The 17,186-nt window shown below is 41.1% G+C and overlaps 1 protein-coding gene across 17 annotated transcripts in view; it reads left to right on the top strand.

The window, feature by feature from the left end:
• The window catches only part of LOC130181198 (calcium-activated potassium channel subunit alpha-1), a 153,366-nt gene that overhangs the window by 3,163 nt on the left and 133,017 nt on the right, over nt 1–17,186 (top strand). The window lies entirely within an intron of this gene.

Here is a 17,186-nt window from a genome sequence, read left to right on the forward strand (position 1 = left end):
GGTGACTTTGGTGGGCTTGACACTTGGCTGCAGAGGGAAAAGGCTTGTTAGGAGTATTAAGAAGGGGAAACTGGATCTGTGTTCAGCTGACTGGTGCGGCCAGCTCTGTTGGCATGTGTCAGAAACAGGATGCATAGTTGGCGTACTGGGAACCTGGAATCAGAGGCGGGGAAATAGAGGTGGAAACTCTTGAGAGAGACACAGGAGGAAGTGGAAACCAGGGGGTGTGAGGCCGATGAGGGGTTCGAGAGGGGGTGCTGCATTGCATAGTGTCCTCCTGCGCTGTGCCATTGACACACAGCGGGTGTCTGAATTCTTTTAAATGGCCAACTTCTCTGTCCGGGATTATAAGGGAGAGGTTGAGGGTCATAGAGATCATACGTATCAAGAAAGAGAGAGATATTAGGGGATGCCACAAAGAAAAATGTGCAGTGCAACTTTGGAGTCTGCACTGTTCAATGACAGTGTCTGTATTGTATTGCTCATTTTACTGCAAGCCAATAAATGAACGCAGGACTCCATGGAGCCAGGGAAGAGTCCTCAGCATCAGGGATAATCACCTTTTTACCTCTATCTCTCTAAAACAAGACAAGACAGTTGTATTATAGACAATGTGTTATTGGGTGGACTGAAAAAGCAGCATTAAATTAAAAAAAACCAAAACAAAACAGAACCCATATTGATTTTTCTAACCCTGTGCAAGTAATGGCAACATTATGGCATTATTTATCTGCTGGGTGTTTCAGAGTGCTCAAATGCCACTTTTAAGCCACATATCAACCACATTCGTAATGCGATTTGCCCTAAGTCCCCCTGCAAACACCAGCTCTCAGGCTGTCTGGATGAGTGACATTATTTCATTCTCTTTTTATAGTGCAGTTCAAGACTTCACACGTTCTAAATATGGGGTTTCTTGCTAAGGGAAAGACTCACTCAAGACAATGCAGATGCATATGCATGAGTGACAGAAATGTAAGCACAACCGCTCGGTGATACTGAAGTGGAGGAAACCACTGCCACGCTGCAAGGCTTGTTAGCATATAAGCTCTGCTCTGTTTTCCCGTCCCTATGGTCTTGTAGTCTTGCTGAGTTTTTGTGCTGTATTCTGTGCCGTGCTGCTTCACTGCTGTATGGTTATCTAATGGTCTAGTTATCTACTCTGCGTCATGCCACCTCCAGGAGTTCTTATATGACGCCTCTGTTATTTGGGATGCGTGGGGAGGAGGAGTATGGAGGCTGTGCGTTTGTGGCATTAATCTCTATTCAAACATGAATGGCACCATCATCCTTTGGAGAAAATGACTTTGTGAAAACATGGCTTTAATAAAAAAACAAAAAAAACAAAACAAAAGAGTAATACCTGACATTGTCTGCAGCAGGGCTCATGAATCTCTTATCAAACTAAACTGATATTGCAGTTTTCCAGTCAATGTTTGTGTAGTGATGACAGCCAATGAAATATAACCAGAAGTTTGTTGTTGTGTTCTTTGTTACATAAAAGTGTGACAAGGTGGAATTTGAGATATTTATGACCGAAAAATGTCAAACTTTAAAGTCTAAAGCACCAAGAGCTGTGAAGAGCTCAGTTTACTTTTCCTGGAGCTGAAACAAATTGGTGAGTCATAAATGAGCCTATTCATGGAAAATGTTTAATACAATTATCCAATCATCTTGATAATTGGTTATTTAAGGACTTTTTCAAACAAAAATTGTGAGGATTTGCTTGTCTCTCATATGATTGTAAACAGAATATTTTTGGATTTGGGACTGTTCGTCAGATAACACAAATGCTTTGAGGATGTAAAATTTGACTTTAGGAAATCGTGTTTGTTTTCACCACAATATTTTGATATTTCAATAATGACGTGATTAATCAGGGCAGATTAATCAAAACTGAAAATAATCCTTAGTTGTGGCCCTAATTTTTAGCTTTGTGAACTGGTTAATTAGGCAGCAGGTTAATGTCAGCTAATGCTATTAACAATAATTTACTATTAGCTAGTGTGACTGGCCAATTACCATGATCTGCTAGCTGTTTAAGTGATATGGTTATGTTGGTATCATCCAGATTTTCAGTACAAAGTCGTCTTTTCCCATCAGTACGGAAATCATCCATGTCTCACCTCTTTTAAAATGCATCGTTCACTCACAGTTGTCAGTAGCTGAGGGCCTCGACAACTGTAGCTGCCAGAGTGTGAGTGACTTTACACAAAAACATTCCCTACAGATGTTTAGAAGCCTGTTTCATCTTGAGTGAGGTGTAAAGGAGAACAGTCTTCAGCTCTGCACCAGTTAGAGGAGGAGCTGTAGTGGACTCAGCCACTGACACCTGTCACGAAGCAGTTAGGAGAGACATTGTTCAGTCCTATCAGCTGCAAACGGGTCTGAACTGACAATACAGAGGAAGTGCACAAGCAGAGTCAGAGTGGACTGTCACGTATTTCAGTCTAAGCACCAAACTACACGTTGTGTCAGTGTGTTTTGGTGAGATATATAGCCTGCTAAATGAGGACTAAAAAAATAAAAAATACACCTCCCACCTTGCCTCAGTTCAACAGCTGATGCAGCTACTGCACTGAGCACCTTCAGCCTCCCCCTCATCCCCTTAAGGTGCAACATGGAGTGTTTTATGTGCACTTTAGAGCCAACAGCCGTCAGGACTGTACAGTTGTTTCTGTCCAAACAGCTCAGTGAGAGGGGTGATGGAGCAGCGTACCTGCTCTGTTTGGACAATCTGCTCTTGACACTTATCTCTCCTGTGCCCAGGCTTAATCTAGATGACATTTTGTTATATAATTTCTGATTTGTACTTACATCTGTATGTTCTTTGCATGTGAATCAGTACATACAGTGCATTAATGTTTTTTTTCTGTATGTACACTATTTACATCCACCAATATTTTCTGTCTACGGTGGTAAAGACGCAGACAATACACACCACTATGTGGCTTTTAAATTACACATTCAAACATGGATGGATTCCATTTGCACTTTCAGAATATGTGGGAGAATTTTGAGACAATTTCTCCACACTTGTATGGCCCCGTGTACAACAACTCCACATCTTTCTCTGTATACAAATTTTTCTCTGTGTCGCTGCATTTTCAGCTTATTCCATATTCCCCTTTTGCAAGCATGGGAACACTTTCAAACCATATCTTTTCACATTTTGACTAATACATTTAATTATATTTGACAAATATTAATATTGAAACTGCTATTTTTCCCTTTTATCCTAGATTATTTGTATTCAGCTCATCTTGCTTCTCATGTTTGTTTGCTGCTGCTCCAGCCTTGTGTCCCTGCGGCAATCATGGGATCATTAAAGTTTCATCTTATCTAATGAGAGTTTGGTGTGCTGTGTTTTGGTTCTCCTCACTGAAGGCCAGACTCTGCTCCTGTGATGTGACTGATAAACAGGTGGGGCGTGGACTCATCTGGTGCCTGGGGTCTGTTTTCTCTGACCCTTGTCAGTCTGCAGTCATAGGGTTCATGATAAAGCAAATGTCTTATCACTTAACCTTTAATAGCTTTAAGGTTAAAGGTGGAAAGGTAAATTAGTTTTCTTTAAATTAGTTTTTTTCCTCTCAAGAAGAAATCCATCTTATGATCGGCCATCTAATGAGATGTGGCAGCCTCTGTGAATTTTAAATCATTGCGATGCATTTCCATAATTGAAGATTGATATTGATTTTTATGCTCTAAGGCTTCACTGCAGAGCGATTAATCATACCTGAGTCTGAAACCCACCTCAGTGTTGGCCTGTGTTCACGTTTGTGTCTGCCCATGTGATGAGGAAAAACCAAACTTATGGCAGAGTGAATGAGATATGCTGTGACACTCTTCAGTGCGCTTACCTTTCACTGGAATGGGTTGCGGAGGTGCCTGCAGAGAGGAGCTGTTATGAGCCTGTGTACTCCCTTGTGCTTGGCAACGGACCAGCTGCATGTCGCCAGAGCAGCATAGAGCACACACCCTGCCATCAGCTGTCGCTCTCACTAACCTCGGCCTAACGTGGCCCAGCTCGGCCCACTTCAGCCCGCTCTGGCTTACTGGAATCCAGAGCTAATTGAAGAAATAAAATGTGCAAATCTGAGACTTGATGAAACGAGCGCGAGTGCTGCGGAGTGGATAACACAAAACACTTGATAAATAATTGTTTTGCAAATATGGCTGTCATTTTTGACGTCATCTCAGGAATGTGTGTGGAGCGGACTACTATGTTCTAGTGGCCAGTGGCTGAGTTGCATGTGTCTTGTCATGTGTTGTTGACACTTGCTGGGAGTGAGCATGCCTCAGAGCTGTCGCAGGGCAAAGTGTGGCCAGTTTCCACACTTGCTGGCCCTCAGCCCTTTTTTTTTTTTATCAGGAGTAGGGCTACAACTAATGATTATTTTCATTTTACTTAGTCTGCTGAGCAAATTTGTAAAAATGCCCATTGCAATTTCCAAAAGTGCAAAGTGATATCTTCAAATTGCTTGTTTTGTCCAAACAACAGCACAAAATCCAAATATATTCAATTTGCAATGATAGAAAACAGAGCAAAGCTGCTGCTTTTACAGGAGACTTAAATTACTAATTGATTTTAGAAACCGAACTGAAGAAGAACACAATTTGTGTGTAGATGAGTCAGTTGAGATTATTTCATTTGTGTGTATATGTTGGAATCTTTGCTCTCTTTGATATAAAAATAGACATTATACAGCAGCAGCTCACAGTGGATATAATGTAAGCTTTTACAAACCTGTTCTGTCTCTTCTTTTCTCATGCTTCTCTCATATGGAATGTGTGACTCATGAGTTATTCTTCAGTGGAGATCCTCCCTTTTCTGGGCCCTAATCCCTAATTCTCTGGGCCTGATTTGATGGCCATCTAGGGACAACTCGAGTGTGCAATGCTGTATGATAATCCACAGACAAGGAGAGGCTATATATCAGGCCAGACTATGTATATCATGAGGCAGACACAGAGGTCCACCCCCCTGTACCCAAACCGTGCTCCCCTGCTGTCATGCTTTTATGTCTTCTTTGGCCAGTCACTGGACTATTAAAAGGACGTCCACGCCCTGGGAAGTATTCAGAGGTTAAAGGTTAGAGGGGAAGGGTGTACCTGGCTCCACAAGCGGGAAGAGTGCAAGATTGGCATTCCCAAAATTGAAAATGCGTGATAGGGTCTAAGCCACCTGATCCTTGCCTAGTCAAACTGGCAGTAGAAAACCATTTGCATATAGATCTGCTGGTTGAAACTGGCTAGGCTAAGCTGGCATATGAGGCCTGCAGGAGGGAGATAGCTAGCTAGTGCCTGGCTAGCCAGCGGGATCATGGCTTATGGTCTACCAGCTTTCTTCCTCAGCTGTTGTTGTCCTTAAACAGCTTAACATCAGAGGAAGGGTGAGTGTGTGTGTGTGTGTGTGTGTGTGTGTGTTTGTGTGTGTGTGTGTGTAGGTTGGGTGCTCTCCTTATAGCCAGGCCATAGAAATCAAATTTAACAAGATGAAACAATGAACAAGAAACATTGCACATTGCAGTAGTTTCAACAACTAGTCAAAAGGGTTGAGCTGATGTTATTTTGACATGGTGTTGATTATCACATGTGGATATATCGTTGTTTGCATTTTTTAACTATAGTTTAAAAAGGGCCGCAACATGTATTTTCCAATGATAACCACTGCATACAGCTCGGAAATGCATATAGTCCTCACTTTGTCTTTTGCAGCCTAATTTTCATGCTCATTTATCTTTGTCAAATCTGTAAATGCTTGTGTGTTTGAGTGACAGAAACAGATGTGGGAGCCATTCTGCTCTGATTAAATTGTTCAGTTTTGCTTAGAATCTACATGCACATGCAATGTTTGTCTGTAGTCTTTTACTGCTGAGAGTCTTACACCATTTTAGACACCAAACTCTATGGTCATACTGAGCCGTATATTCAGATTTCTATCATACGAAAGTGTTAAAATATTAGAAATGTCCAAACCTTCCATATTATTGCACTGAATTACAGTCACCAGACAGGCCAGCACGTGCACAGCCCTTTATCAGGCAGAGCCAGCCATCCCCTACTCTCCTCCTCATTTTCGCTCCATTCGTTCTCAGCCCACCACCCAGCCTCCAAAATTGGGGAAGCCCGTGGAGCATTGATATGTGGACATCAAAACGCAGTTAACATATTAACTGGCGCTTTGAGCTGTGTGCACTGATGCACAGAGGGAGAGAGAGATGGCGACGGAGTGAGAGAGGGATAATGTGTAGAGGACACTGCAGTGACCTTCAAAGATCTCAGCAGGCGGCGTTTCTGTTTCCTGTTTAGAGATCAGCTCGCTCTCTTAGCAACATACATGAATGGATCTGCGAGGTCGAGCATACAAGTGGCTGGGCACACAAGCAGAGCTTCCATTCTCAGAGAAGGTTAAGAAAGTGTTAGGATTACACATCACCACCACCACTACCACCACAGCCTCTGCCCTTGGCAACCTCAATTAACCTCCAATGGTGCTAGGCTAATATGCTAATTGTCATTCTCCCTGCAGGCTAACAGCAGGCTCAGGTTTCTCTCTGTGTGCCAACAATGTGCCTTCATAGCTTACATGCTACAATGCTAAGATTGCACCCCATTTGGCAGCATCCCAGTCAGTGTCTATTAGTAAAGTGAGCAGTAGACACTAATAAAATTGAATGTTTTTTATGAGGAAATGCAGGTTCGACTGACAGTGAAGGGCAGACTACAAGTTGAACCCTGCTCAGCCAAAGTGAGCGGGCCTGCTACACAATGATTTTACCTCTTGACTTCTTCTGACATTTTCCAGAGTGGCTGCGCAGAATGAATAGCCCAGCTGTCAATTACAGCCCTGTTTGATGCTTGCAAAAGTGAAATCCCAGAAGGTCCTGTCTCACTCAGGTTCCGTCTGCTGCCCGGCATTGCTCGGAAAGCTGTGAAATGTATCTAGACGTGAACCAAGCGAGGCGGAGCAATTTCGGAGTGACACGAACTTTGTAAGATGATGCGCCCAGTGTTGAACCCCAAATGACAGCATGTGTAGACATCATGTACAGATGATGCACAGAATGTATGGGCTCGTTGCTGGATGCCTCATTAAAGATGAATGATAATGTAGAGGTCCCATGGTGCTCCTTGACAACTGATGCCATTGAGATTAAGGAACACTTTAATTGGTCAGTAGTGGTAAGACTATTAAATTGCATAGCTTCCCCCCTGGGGATCGTTTGGACAATAGATATTTTAATCTGTAAATGACGATACGTGTCTATCCCATAAACAGAAGCCATTTTTAACATTATGGATGAACTTATAAGTTAATGACAAACAATGCAGATACAAATACAACTGATGATCTCATCCATAAAATATATGCATCTGTATGAACTAATTGGTCTGGATGTCATTTCTGTCAGCATATCCTTTTATGTATTACTAATAATAAGTCTATCCGTTCTGGTTAGAGCCATGGGACATGAACTCATTCATCATCTGTCTGTAACAGGCATCTGTTATAAAGATATAGATTTGCTTGTTATGGCTTCAGTTGAAAGTATGCACGGTGCATAAACAAACATCCCGCCTTTCCTTTTCACATAGAGTTGTGAATCAGTTGTTTTTTGTAGTGTAGTGTAATTGCAGTGTCAGTTTTGTGTTACAATGGAAAATAGTGTGATGATATCAATTCAGTGGAGGTCAGGTTATAGAAATGTGGCTCCATGGTGATTATCTGAAACATTACAATCCACAATAGATTGCAGCCTTGTTAACAGTTGGATTAGAAATGTGTCAAATTTGATAAAACTATTGATTCTGAATGACAGGCAGATGTACGTATGCATGATAAGAAAGTCATTTGTAATATTGTTTCAGCGCCGATGGTAATTGCTACTCGCTATGTTACTACTGTCAATCAGGATTCACACCCTGGATGCCTCTGGGTAGTTTTTGGTCTGTGTTGAAATGTGTGGTTCAATTATGATGTTGACCAGGGGAGCAGCAGGGATTAGTTCTAATATTCAGACAACGTAATGCTGTTCACAGTGCTCATCTGAGATGTGGAATCCATTGGCCACGGTGACACACAGCAGTTGTGCTCCATCTCTGTGTTTTGGCAGGATGCATTAAACATGACGACCATAGGCCTCCGCTATTCTGAACAAGTGAAGATTTTCAGCACCATGGAGAGCTCAGGAAGGATCGACTGAGCAAAGCTTCTCATACACATGCATGTGAGGCTATTGTCAATGCTGTTCACTGCTTAAAACTTGGTTGTTAGACATTTTATATCTTTGCGTAAACATTCTAGGACATTGTTTCTCATATAAAAATATGTATGACAAAAAATATGCTGTTTATGCTGTTTAATAGAACAGATTAGTTCAAAAATTTGAATCACCTTTCTAAATTATGTCATCTTGGATTCTAAAATGATCTTAAATCTAAAATGTACCATTTATGTAAAATCTTTTCTTTTTGGATATTAGTCGTTCTATTGCAATAGGCTGATGAAAATTTTGACTAGACACGAATCCAGTCTCATAGAGCACCTCCCAGCTCTTTAACTAGTGCTCAGGGAATGAGCAATGAGTTGTAGTCATCACATCTCAAAAGCAGGGTTTAATTGGTTGCATTGAAACTAAGCAAGAATGTGATTTGGTTGCTAATGCAGCAGCAGTGGAGTGGAGGTGGTGCATGGCAGGACTATCTCAATATCCCCATGTGTTGCACAGACCGTGATAAGGAGCTGGAGTGGAGCATCTAGCGGAAAACAGATCGAAGATCAAAGTAGGGGTTTTCTTCATGCCTGGCACACTCAGTATATCATCACAACACCTTAGTATTATTCTTGAAATCCAATGTATGAGAGCAGAATAGAATTATACTGAGATAAAATTATTAAACATAACATGACCTGGCAGACGTCCAAAGTCCAGCAAGTACAAGAGTTGCATGTAACAAACATACTGACGATAGAGTTATTCTGAGACGCTTAACAGTAGTGGGGCTAAAAATGTAAAGTTTGTCATAAAAGTGGGGTTAAAGGAAAGGGTTTATCCCTTTGGTAGCACTGGCTCAGCAAATTTCATGGCAATCTTCTTATTAGATTACATTATGTGCAAAGTTGACATTTTGGCCTAAGGGCCAAAGACTGGAAGGAAACTCATGAGTGTTCAGAACCGACAGGGTTCATTCTTTGGGGAACATAAATGCATTCAGTAAATGTCATGGATATAAAAAGTTGTTGTGTAACTGGAGAATTTGGCCTGCAGAAATCAAGCAGCAGAATCTTGTTTAAGATTGTGAACAAAAATCAGCAGTCACAGAAAATCTTTCCTTTTTGTGTGAAAAACAGAATGAAGCCAGCAATGCCTTTTACCAGCCCCACTATAAAAACATACCTGAACAAGTTACACAAAAATGAGACTTAACAAGAGAAAAGACCTCAAGGATTAAGACTAACTGATCACTGTGGCAAATGTATCGCGGCTAAACCTCCGCAACTCTAATGAATAGCAGGAAAAAGACAGTGGTAGCGTCGCAACAATAGTGGAGTAGAGTTTTGAGGTTGAGGTTAATTAAACTGCATTTTACAGTTTAAAGTTGAAAAATTAATACTTATTAATACTAAATAAAGACAAGGCTGTTTCTACATTAATTTCTGTTATTTCTGTACTGACAATTCATGTCAGCCAAAATAAGTGCCATCAAAATATATTTGACAAGCTAATATCTGCTGACAATATTGGCTCACCAGCTTCTCAGCCTGGCTCCAGATGCTCAGGTCTCTGTTACTGTGCGTGCTGGCTCGCTGTTGGCTCACTGTTGGCTTCCTGGGACCCTTGAGTGGAACACAGCCATAATTAGTGTGATTAGCTCCACCTGTGCTTGATCTATGGTGAACAGCAACCAAACAGCTGAATCCAGTGGTTGGTAACAGAGACATAGAAGACAGTGTGTGTGTGATTATACTTACTTAATATGATAATATAAATAACTTTGTTTTTACTTCTGCATTTTAATTTTAAACGTTACAATACAAAGGTTTGTGCGTATGATATTGGCCATCTCGTTTAAAGGAGCTATTTGCAAGTTTTCTCTGAAGCTGAACGTCATTTCTTGCCAGGAGCAGGCGGTGGTTATTGTGGCTTGACAAGAGCTTCAGCCATCATTGTACAGCGCTACGTCTTCAGGAGAGATTGAGGGCTACATTGAGTTGCTATGGGAAGGTAATGAGACAGGCGCTCCCTTCAGTAGAAGAAAAGACGTGATAGGAACAAGTGTTAACATAGGCGTTGCTTTCCACCGCTGGAGACAGCTCTTGGCAAGTAAAGGAATGAAGTTTGATGCTGAACTTGCAACATTTCCTCTAAACTGGTAAGTAAACAGCTGTTAATGCTAATGTTGGCTATGTAGCCATAGCAAAACTTACAAATTTAAATCCAAGTGATCGTTTTAAGAAAATTTCACAAAGGATAATTAGGGTACTGTATGTTTTGGATTGCTTATAAACAAAAAATGGCATTAGATAGGAAATATATTTAGATAATAATGTAATCACTACTGAAGCCTGACAAGACGACTTATTTTCAGTGCATGTCCTCTAAAGGTTGGCCAGTTAAACACTTTAGTACTGTAAAAACACTGCTAAAAACACGCTAATTTGCTTCATTTTCCCTGTGGCGCAGGGCTGAGAGATTTTGAATAAAAACATTTTTTGTGGACAGGAGTGGGTTGGCACATCTGCAGCAACAGGCAGTAATGGTCTGTAATCTTGAGGGAGTGGGCGTGTGTGGGATTGAAAGAACTATCCCACGCAGACCTTTAATTCAGACTTAAAAAATGACATTAGGACTCAGAAATGTACTCCTAAGTGCAGTCATTTGTTATAGTCTTGACAAAAGTGAGAGGAACACTTAGTTAAGGTTACTTAAACCATTGCTTGTTTAGAAATTGTGAGTGACAATAACAGATGTGGTGACATGGTTGGACTTGAAATGAAAAAGAAAGAGATAGGAAGTAAAATGTATCGGTGCTAGATCTTTAAGCTGAATGTATATAAAGCTTTTTTGAAATTTCAGGTTTAAAATCTGTTGTTGTCGTTGTCGGCCCTAACCTCAGTGACAACCACTTTGTGTTTCATGTGACTGCTTCACAATAAAAGCCACCACGTATTTCACCAGTTGAACAGTTCTAAAGTGAAGCAGCTGCAATAGAAAATGTTTGGTTTGCATTAGCAGCAACTTAAGGCAACTCTGATACGGCTGCAGGTGAGTGAACAGTAAACAGTGAGGCTTATAGTGAGATAAAATTACAAACAGTGATGCTGGATTACATGCATGCATAGTTTCCTGTGAGTCCCTTCTGCATTTGAAAGTACCTGAATCCAGCACAAGCATGGTGGACTACTAACAATGAAAACTACTGTAGAGGTAGGGACAGTATGTAAATATGCTGACCATAGTGTCAGAAACAAGGTTTGATTTCATGAAATTTTCTTAATGACTGAGTGAGTGATTGTGGTGGTCAGTACTGGAGGACAGAGGCTGGATATTGGTCTGAATTGTTTTGCTGACCTTTGCTCTGATCTATATGAGACCACTGAGCGTAGCAGCTGCTCTGCTGCACATTGTCTCAAGTGAAGATGAGCAACAGAAGTATGCTGGAAAGTTTTCAGAGATCAGTAGGCTTTCATCTTTTTTCTCTTTATCAGTATATCCTCTTTAATTTCCCCAGCTGTTGACTTAATATCCTTTGTTTTTATCTGTATTTGTTTCCATATGTTGGTATTTTCCCTCTGTCTACAGCTTCTCTTTTTCTCTTTCATTGTCCTCGTCGCTCTCTTCATCTTTCTCACTCCCTTTCTCCTGTTTCATATCGTCTTCATCTGTCCTTGTCCTTCAGGTCTCCCCTGTGTTCCCCCAAAGGAGCCACAGTTTGTGAATTTGGTAGCCAGACTGGTCTCTGCTGGGAAGCCCTTGTTGTTCATTTGGCCCTCTACCCTCAGGGATATGAACAGAGGGGGACAAATCATAAGTGATATCACAAATGACATGTGGAAATGCTGCTGTTGTTAAAACACTGGAAAAGATTTGCCCTCACCAGTCACTCAGAATTAGAGAGTATGACAAGAAAGGGAGAAAGCTGATCAGCAGGAAGGGAGCAGACAGATGCAACACTCAGCTCTCTGTTTTTGACAATATATGAGAACATTAATTGCCCTTTCTCTTTGTATTTCATGCGTATTTACCCTTCCCCTTAAGGGAGTTGACCCTGCTCAGGGGATCAGAAATGGATTATTTCTGTGACTTGGGCATGACTGGAGAGGGAGCCTTTCACCTGTCTCAAAATGGGATCAGGGTCAAAGTTGACGAGGGTCGAAGGAGAAATTAGCCGTCTGCGTGTTCTCACATGACGGACCCAGTGAACAGAACAGAGGCACGGTGACTTTTGAGGTGAAACCCTACCTATGCAAGCTGCACTGCTTCTGTTTCCTCTTCCTGTGGGAGTAGCTGTGGCCTGCTAAGATGGCTGCTCTGTAATTACTCTGACGTTCAGCCTCTGACCATCACTGCCATGCTCCCTGTCGATCAAAGCAACCCTTTCTTGGCGAGGTGTGCTTGTGGGCGTGAGAAATACAGGGTTTATGTGATTTAAAAATGCATGCTAGGCGATAAGAACAAAGACACACAAGTCGAGAAATACATCTCCTTGTTATAAATAGATAAAGAGGATCTTTCTTAGCCTTGTTCAGCCTCCTAGAGTCTAGTCATTACGTCCATTTCCACACTCTGGTCCAATAACACAGAGAAGGAGAGCTTCTTTGTTACACTGCGGCTACTTTAGATAAGAACATTTTGCTCACAGAAACACTTAATTATCCCAAACATTATAAATTCATCAATGTTTTCCCTGAAGAATTCATAATGTTATGTCTTGAGTTTTCATCAGTATTTGTAGAGTATTAAAATACAGAAGAGAATTGGAACAGCAATGGGAAGCCAGTGGGCCGAATGGCAGGGGCTGCGATATATAGAGATTGCAATGTGACACACACACACACACACACACACACACACACACACACACACACACACACACACACACACACCATTAAAATCATTTGGAGTCTGACATTTACACTGTGCATGCCACACAGGTGGTGGTTTACTTTTCTGGGCAACCTCTGTGTCTCCGTACGCCTTGCTCATGGAGGCAAGGCAGGACAGTCTGAAAGGAAGTGCAGGTGGAAACTGGAAAACTGGAGCTCCAGAAAGAAGTCAGAAGGACAGTTTTACAGGAAGACTGATACTGTTCTCATGTTTGTGTGGTAAAAATGAAGCTAATGTCAGCAGCTTGCTAATTAACACATATTGTATCTCAACTGTTGTTGAAATCAAATAAGCATACTCCGAAAATTTTAAACTTTACTTTTAACGTAAACTTAATTCCACTGGTCATAACAACCTCTTGCCTCCACATGCATACATACAATGTGCCACTGTATATAGTGACAGTCTGTAGTCGTAACGCCTGACCTAGCTTTGACTTCCTGGAGAGGCTGTGACCTCCTGGTTTCTGGTTGACAAGCGGAGCAAGGTTCATTCATTGTGACACAGGGAAAGTAATAGGCGTGCCATGTTAGAGGACTTACAGAGAACGGCGATACGTGGGTCTAATAATAAAATTAGATTTGAGTTCAAATTCCCCAAGCACTATTCTTACATGCTAAAATATATTAGAATTGTATTTGCACATTCACTTCTTCATGCACACCTGCTGCCCTTAAACGCAGTTTGTCTATTGGTATTTGAAAGTGAAAGAGAAAAACAAGACAATAACATTATTCCAAGCAAAGGTTTTGGTGCTCAGAGGTTGTCTCTGTCTGTGTCAACAGTGTTCACAGGCAAATTACATTTTTTGTTTCCCCATTCCATTTACTGCCGGGGATAGATGCTTTCTGTCCTTTCTTCTGTTCTGGGAAAACAACACAACAAAGAGTAGCTGGGAGCTCCCTGCAGTTTTAAAGGTGACTCTACTCTTGTTTGTACCAGATATCCTTATCAAGACATGTTTTTTTCTCGAAACTATGTCTATTTTTTAATTTTTGTTTATTTTGGCGGAAGACGATTAGTTACTTTTGCTGCATTCATCAACATGGAACCTTCATTCCCCTGCCAGGAATCTTTCTTTCTGTCATCTTTAACTCAGCACTGAAATTTGACAAACATTTCAAAGGTTGCTGTCTTCAGTTAAGTTAGTTTGGCCATGTCTTCTCTGTCTCGCCTGCAGCTGGTGCAGACTGCTGTAGCCAGACTGGTACCAGAGAAAGAGACGGCATTACACCAGTACTAGGATCCCTGCCCTAACTGCTTGTCAAAAATAGGATCGAATTTAAGGTTTTTTTATTTGTTGTTAAGGCCATACATGCGTTGGCACCCCTGTGCATTTCAGATCTTCTCTGCCTCTAGTCCAACTCCTGGCCTCTTAAATCCTCAGAACATATGAACTGTTTCACGATCAAGGCTGGTGGGTAAGGGAGATTGTGCCTCCAAATCTTTGGCCTTTTCTAATTTCAATCAAACGTTCCACCTCCACTGATGCTTTTAAGCCAAAACTCGAAACGTACATGTTTTCAATGGCCTTTGGTTGCTCTTAGTGGTCTTAGTATTTTATATTTCTTTTCTTTTGTTCTTTTTTTATAAATTGATTTTACATGTTTTATTCTGTTTTCCATTTTTGCACATATTTTGATATTGCCTTGTATTTAACCATCGCCATTCATTGTTGTTATTCGTGCTTTTCTACTGATGTCACTTTACTCGCTATGGTTGTGCCTTTAACTAAAATTTGTAAAGCAATTTGGTCAACTCGGTTGTTTTAAACGTATTCTATAAATGAACTTGATTGGCTTATAGTCTTCACACTAGACATTTCTTATTAGTTATGGGCTGTGATGATTTTCCTTTCCCACTTATACCGAGGAAATGTCTCACATGTACTACAGCACTAAAGTGTGTTAGCTCAATTGGCACTATATGTACCACTACACATAGTGCATCTAATGGCTTGCACAGAGCTCCTGCAAATCTTCCTATGGGACACATATAATACAGCCGAGGTGCTACAGGTGGAATCCCCCATGAATAATGCAGAGGCCAGTGTGTTGTTCATTTGTTGTGTGGACACAGATACTGTAGCTGCATTATTGATGGGACCAAGACTTAGCTGGGAGGTGGCATTCTTTAACCTGATATTCATAAATCAATAACGAAAAAATCCCTCAAGCTGTTTTTCACAATATATGGTACATTATACATTTACAACGCTCTTGATCCTAAGGCCACAATAGTTACTCTTGGTTGTTTCAAAGCCTAGTCATTTATGTGTTATTAAAATAATTCTTTTGTTGCAACAGGGAAAAGAGGAGGAAGGTTATGGGAAAGAAATAGTCCAACCAGTAATGACTGACATTCTTCCTACCTGTGCTTTCTAGTCTTGTGGCTAGAGAGCAGAGGAGGAGAGGGCGTTTGTTCCCACCACTAGCTTGACACTCTGCTGGAAATGATCTCAAAGACCCAGGCATTCTGGGAACAACCATTCAATCAGTGGTGTCTCATGGAACTACCCAGCAAAACTTGGCCCTAATCCTGCTTTAATAGTAAACAACAGCTGTAGGGCACCAGTGTGCTCTGATTAAGAAGGAAAAGAAATAACCTCAATGTTCTTACCACTGTACACCCAGTGAAATATGTCTCCCATTTCCTTCTTACGTGTTTGTTTGAAGGGAAAGATAAAGATATATGGTGAGATAATTCTGTCCTTGGGATGATTTAACTGTGTAAAAAGTAAAAAAAAAAAAAAAAAAAAAAACTGGTTCGGCTGTAGCTACTGATATGAATATATTTATACGAGCGATCTCTGTATAGCTTACATTGTGGTGTTCCCATTGCTCTTTCTGATAGACTGTGTTGCACTCAGCTGTATGTAATAGGACACGCACACAAAATGTTTCTCTGTGGCACACTGAGGCTAAGAAGAGGCATGGTTCCTGCACACACAAATACACTTTTACACATGCTAGACAGAGGCTTGGGTGTTTGGTTTCTTTCCTTTTGCGTAATGTTTTTTCAGGCATACTGGAGTCTTCGCAGTCTGTCATTGTTGAACAGGGTTTAAAATAGACAGGGGTATTTGGAGGCAGCTTAGTTGCGACTGCAACACACGTGATTGAATTAGATTGCTGTCAGTTGGCTCCATTATAGAGGTCCCTTGGATATTTTCCATCAGCAAGTTGGTCGAGAGAGTGTCTCCTGTTACACTAGGTTTCTTGGAGTGTTTAGCTGTGTTATGCTGATCGATTGGCAGATGTAATCTGGTAGGCTATCTGAAACAAAAGTCATTGAAAATATCTCCAATAAAGGGTGTGATGAAATGCAAGTAGAGACCATTAATATTATTTATCTAGTGTATAGTACACATAGTATTTTTGTGCTTCACTGTAAAATGTCCAAGCAGCTACATGGAAAAGCTCAGGGCTGAATTGTGACCGACAGCAAGTTTAAGAGATCAAAAACTGGAAGACCCTAAGAATGAACGACACAGCATGTGAAGCATGCGATGGCTCTATATTGGCTCAAGAGGTGTAGCACACACTCGTCAGTCACAGTGGTACCATCAAGTATCATTTGAAAAAGCTCAGTTCGAATTGTGACATTCTTGAGGCACCCTAGCACAGCTCTATCCTTGTCATTGACATTTCCTTGAGACTTGGCTGCTGTTGGTGACATTAGACCAACGCAGCAGAATATATGTCTTGTAAAGCCCAGGCTGCGAGGATTGAGTGTGTACCAAGGTTGCACTTGGACTATTTTTCACCCCCCACCCAACTAAAAATAACGTGATGGTATTTTGGTATTTTGCCACCTGCATTATTAGAACGCCCTTCCTTTGCCTACTGCTGCACCTTTGATGTGGAAAGGTGCAGCAGATTAGAATTGGGTAACCCTGAAAAACATGTCAAAAAATAAAAAAAATTTAATTGAAACTGCACTGAGATAAGAAAATATGTATCAGCATTTAAAAATATAACTAGCTTAGTTTATTTTTTCCACACAACCCATTCTCCGTGTTCCTATGTTCAGTGTTTGTCACACTCTCGGCACAGGTTTTGCACTGGTAATATTGTG

The sequence above is a fragment of the Seriola aureovittata genome, chromosome 14 (genome assembly GCF_021018895.1).
Source record: "Seriola aureovittata isolate HTS-2021-v1 ecotype China chromosome 14, ASM2101889v1, whole genome shotgun sequence".
NCBI lineage: Eukaryota > Metazoa > Chordata > Actinopteri > Carangiformes > Carangidae > Seriola > Seriola aureovittata.